The sequence below is a fragment of the Chrysochloris asiatica genome, unplaced genomic scaffold (genome assembly GCF_000296735.1).
Source record: "Chrysochloris asiatica unplaced genomic scaffold, ChrAsi1.0 scaffold00309, whole genome shotgun sequence".
Taxonomy (NCBI): Eukaryota; Metazoa; Chordata; class Mammalia; order Afrosoricida; family Chrysochloridae; genus Chrysochloris; species Chrysochloris asiatica.
The window spans coordinates 2,110,744-2,116,819 of record NW_006408827.1 but is presented as its reverse complement, the minus strand read 5'-3'; positions in this window follow the sequence as shown (position 1 = coordinate 2,116,819).

Below are 6,076 nucleotides of genomic sequence, written 5' to 3'. Positions count from 1 at the left end.
GGGGGGGAGCTACAAAAGCAAGAAGTGACTGGCTTACAAGCTTTCAAGAGGGAGCCTAGATCCAGAAGGCATGGAGGGGTAGACTCTCTACTGAGTAGTATCCATTCTGTCTGGGTGGGGCTGATGAAAGGAGATGGGGATAGCACTCATGTGGCACAGTACTGAATAATTGCAATCAGGACTCATATTGAGGGCTGGAAATGTAAAGGTGGATGTTTTATAGCAAAGGGAGTGTAGTGATTGACTTTGCAGTCCAGGAGTGGAGGTCCCTGGGACCATCAAGGGAGATGAGCAAAGTGCGGGACCCTACCCAGAGAAACAGTGATGCCAGAGATGAAGGCAGAGACAATAATGTGGAGAGATGGAGCATCTGGGGACTTTAGACTCAGAGAGAGAGAGGGGCTGGGTGCTGATGACAAGGGGGCAGGCTTGCAGGGTATACCCTTCAGTTGGTTAGTGATGCATTGAGGGTATTGTAACCATAGAAATGAAATGATATACAATAGAATGAATATAAAGCTAATGTTCTCCCATGTGAACTATCACATAGTTTACAATAAAACATTAAAAGGAAAAGAAAAATATCCTCAATTAGATAGGTTGACACATTTATTGCAACAATGTTCTCAAGCACAGCAATGATGATTTGGCATGACCAGGCAGTGCTTCCTTTTGTTGTAAATATGGTCACAATGAGTTGTTACTCAGTGTAAGACATTTAACAACAGCAACAACAATGTAAGGAAGCAGACTATAAACCTTAGCTATCAACTGGATTCAGGCTCATTGCAAATTTATAATAGAGGGTTGTTGTTGTTGTTAAGTGCCATCGAGTTGGGTCCGACCCATAGTGACCCTGTACAGGGTTTCCAAGGGTGTAAATCTTTACGGGAATAGAAAGCCTCATCTTTCTCCCGAGGAGCGGCTGGTAGTTTCGAACTGCTGACCTTAAGGTTCGCAGCCTGATTCGTAACCACTACGCTACCAGAGACTGTCTTATAGGATTCAAATACACCAATTACTCCTTGGAAGCTTCATACATGGTCAATATGAATTGGGACCAACTCAATGGACTTGACAACATGAAGAATCCTTATGGAAGAAAATTGTCGCATCTGTCTCCTAGTGAATGGCTGGTGGGTTTGAATCTGTTCTTTAGAACCCAAATGTTTTTGCCCACTGCACCACCTGGGATCCTTAGCATATTATTATTATTTGTTTTTGTTGTTGTTAAATGCCATCAAGTCAGTTCAGACTCATTGCAATCCAGTATAGGCTTTCTGTAGCTGTAATTATTTACAAATATCTACAGAAAATTTCTTCTTTCTTAAGACTAGGGCTTGAACCACCAGCCTAGTGGTTTGCATTCCAGTGTTTATCATCTAGGTCCACCATGCTCCCAGAAAGTGATTGGATGTCTAAAGTATTTATGTTTTATTCTGATATGATGTGATCTTGAGAGATGGAAAAACATCAATAGTGTGAAGATTCTCTCAGTGTAATAGAGAGACTATTTCTGCATAATGTTTGTTAATTCTGTGACACTCCAGCAAGGATTAGCTTCAAAGATTATCCAAGGACCTCATTAAAGTTTGCCATTACATACTTGCTGAGTCCATAAAGTTGACCCTAGCAGCGTGGTTTTCAGTAAAATCCAGTTCAAAATATATTGTTCTCATTTCATTATACCAACATAGATTAAAATAAAGACAAAAACACAGAGAGCTACTGTTCATTCGATTCTGACTCATAGGATTCTGACTTATGGAGTCCCTATAGTACAATGCAGAACTACCCCACTGGGTTTCTAAGGCTGTAATTTTTAAGTAGGCAGACTGCCATATCTTTCTCCCACAGAGAGACTGCTGGGTTTGAACCACTGGCCTTTGGTTAACAGCTGAGAGTTAATCATTGTGCCACCAGGATTCCTTATTATATTCAGTAGTAAATAAAATATTTTAAAGGATTACAGATTTAACAAAATAAAAATATGTGTGATCATTCAATGGAAATAGTATTATAATGTAATTTTTATAATAATCTGCAGAACATGGTTTTATTAACTTTTTAAATACATCTATTATTTGAGATTCTTTGTTTCCTAATATGCAAAAATTTAAGGGTAAAACAATACTTCAGAATTTTCCAGTAGTATAGGACCCCTTTCCAAATATGTCTCTCTTCTATATGAACATTTATTGCTGTTGTTAAGTACCATCAAGTGGAATCCGACCCATAGCGACCCTGTTTAGGGTTTCCAAGCAGCAACTGGTGAGCTTGAACCACCAATTTGCAGTTCAAGTGACTTCGCAGTTTGATGCATTAGCCCACAGAACCACACTTGTAATATTTGAAAAGAAGGAACTGTGGTGGTACAGTAGTTAAGCTTTCTACTGCTAACATAAGTTCACTGGTTCAAATACGATCAAACTCACCATCTGCTCTCTTGGTTAAAAGTTTTTGCTTCCATAAAGATTCATTGAAACCCTCTGAGCAATTCTGCTGAGATCTATAGAATAACTTTAAATTATACTCAGCTGGATGCTTATGGATTTGACTTGGGAATATTTAAAGAATATGAGAAGACCCTTTCCTCCTCTATTAATCAGCATCACATGAAGTATTAATTATCTGTACCAGAAAAGGCATGTACTGGTTCACATTTAGCTTATTGTTAGTGACAAATTTGTTGTTAATACCTATGTAGAGTTCTGGTGTGGTGCTGTAAGATAAGAACTGGACTGCTAACCACAATTTCAGAAGATCAGCAGTTCAAATCTACCAGCCACTCCTTGGAAATCTTATACAGGGATAAGATTGAGTCTGAATCAAATCCACGGCACTTAACAACAACAACAACAATATCTATTTTTATAATGTGTTTCAAACTATTTTCATATGTAAAATTAAAATATTTAATAATTAACATCAGACTAAATTTTAAGTAGCATGAAGGAATTATTCTGGAAATTTTGTTTATATTTTTAATTAAAGTTTAATCATTTATTTCATTTTACATAACATTACTTAAGAGTAAAATGCCTCTGTGTTTCAAAATAAATTAAATTACAGGGTTTAAAGAGATAGCTCAAGTCCTGGTGTGGAATGGTAGGATAAGCACTAGGCCTGAAGGTCATTTTGAACAGTAAGATTGGCAGCTTAATCCCACCAGTTGCTCCTCAGAAACCCTTGTAGGGTCGCTATGAGTTGGTAGCGACTCAACAGCACTTAACAATGAGATGGCAAATATTTCACTCACACTCTTAAAGAACAAATGCATCTTTTGAGGACTAAGGTACATTTGACCCAAACCAGATTAATTACAATTATTTCATATGATTGTGAACGTAGGACAATGAATAAGGAAGACCAATTGAATTATGGTGTTTGGAAAGAAGATTGAAAGTATCAAGATCTGCCAGAAGAACAAATACATACTTCCTGAATGCTCCTTAGAAGTTAGGATGGTGATATTAGTCTCTCTTTGGACATGTTAGGAGGCATCAGATCCTGGAGAAGGACATCACACATCATTCTTGGGAAAGTGAAGGGTCAGTGAAAAAGAGAAAAACCCTCAACTAGATGGATTTACACAGTGGCAGCAACAGTGGACTCAATTGTGAGACTAGTATAGGACAGAACAGTATGTCATTCAGTTGTGTACAGGGTCATCATGAGTCAGAACTGATTCAATGGTACATAAAACAGCAACAATGGCATATTTAATTTTTGCCGCTTAAAATTGTTTTATTGAGTTTTAATGTACATGTAATTAAATGCAAATATTTTGGTATAAAGTGTATTGAACTATGAGGGATGTACATGCCCATATAATCCATACATAGAATGTGTGACTGAAAATTTTTTTTTTCCTTTTGCCTTCAACTAATAAACATGAATGGAGCAAGCATCCTTGGTGTGGCAATCCACTGATATAACCATGCAGAGCTTGGCATGTGTAGCACAAGATTATCTTCCTTGATGTTACAATGAAGAATCAAATTGCACATTTGTACATTTATTATCATACTACCTCTGGAGGAAAAAAAAGTTGAGAAATCTACCATACCAATTATTTTCTATTGAAATTAGCCTAAAAATGTTACTTTAAGTGTCATATTAATATTTAAACAAACACCTAAAATTAAAATTTATAATTCTGTATATAAAATGTATTTTATGATAAAAGAAAAACCCTGAATTTTCTAGATTAGTTTTCTCATAGTTACTAGCTTAGAGAAAGCTGTCTTTGGAAATAATTTAATATGTATTACTACATGTTCTTAGGGAGCTCTGGTAGCATAGTGGTTACAAATCAGGCTGTGAACTGCAAGGTAAGCAGTTCAAAACTACCAGCTGTTCCTTGGGAGAAAGATGAGACTTTCTGCTCCAGTAAAGATTTATAGCCTCAGAAACCCTGTATAGGGTCGCTATGAGTAGGAACCGACTCTATGGCACATAACCACCACCACCACCACCACAGGTTCTCAACCATATTAAATGAATTTGTCAATTATATGATTTTTAAAATCTTATAAGATTTTTAGATCCTCACCTTCATTCTTTCTTCTAAAATTTAAGTACTAATACTTGCTAAATAGTTCTCAGTAATAGCTCATACATATCAAAACTTTTTTTGTCTTCAACCATCATCTATTGCAAGCCCTGATCTTCACATATATTTATCTTTGTTTTGTGACTGTTTTGTGACATTACTTGTCACAAAAGTTCAAACAGTACTTTTTAAATTAATTGAAATAATATCAAAGAGATATCATAGAACATTTAGAAAAGTAAAACATGCATATTAAAAGCAATAACAATGTCTGGAAATTCCATTGTGCTAAGACAGATATTGATATGTTAATGTATATACAATATATATGAAGTAAGTCAGGAAGTATTACTGAAAAAATCATTGTTTTTAGATATCATTGAGTTGGTTCCCACTCATAATGATCCAATGTATAGCAGAACAATGCCTATGATCTTGTGCCATCCTCAAAACCATTTGAGTCCATTGTTGTAGCCATTGTGCCAATCCTCTTTTAAATTTATGCTCTATTATATCAAGCATGATGTATTTCTCCAGGGACCGGTCATTCTTTATGACATGTCCAAAGTACTTGAGAGGAAGTCCTGCCATCCTCCCATCTAAGGAGCATTCTGGCTATACTTTTTCTAACACAGATTTGTAATCCTTCTGTCAGTTTATTGATATTCTTCACTAACACTATAATGAAAAGACAACAATTCTTTTTTGGTCTATTTCATTCATTCTTCAGATTTCACATGTATATAAGACTATTGGAAATATTATAGTACATACCTTGGGCCAGATCCACCAAAATCTTTAAAGTAACATATTTACTTTTTAATATCCATATTACTTTTCAACCCTTCCAAATTTTTCTTTTAGATAGATATTGTCCTTTTGATCTTGAATGGAGCACCATTCCGTGGTGAGTATATACCTTACTAGTGTTGTTGTACTCCTATATACCAATCTATCATTAGACTAAAAATTGGGCCACAAGGGTGAGTTCAGTTACAGGTTTGAAGGGTACACCTTAGATACCTGCTCATGAGCTTTTAAAATCCCAGTTACTACTCAGCAAAGTATCATGCAGAACATTGTCTTTGTGGACTGCTATACCAATTAAGCAAAGTGACACCCGAGACTAAGGTCCTGAGTACCCATATCCAGCAATTCATTCCCTCAAGATATTTGGTTCACAATTTTGTACCCTGTGGGGCTGTAAGATAAGCACTGGCTTGTGAACCACAAGGTCAACAATTCAAAGGTTATTGTTATGTGTGATACCATTCCTTCTGCCATTGTGACAATATATCTCATGGAGGGGCATCTATATTTTTGTTGATCCTTCACTTTACCAAGCATGATATTCTTCTCTGGAAACTAATTCCTTCTGATAATATGTCTGAAGTTTAAAAGACAATGTCTCACCATCATGGTTTCCAAGGAGCATTCTCATTGTACTTATTTTGACACTGATTTGTTTGCTCTTCTAACTTTCAATGTTACTTCCAATAATTTTTTCCAACATCATAACTC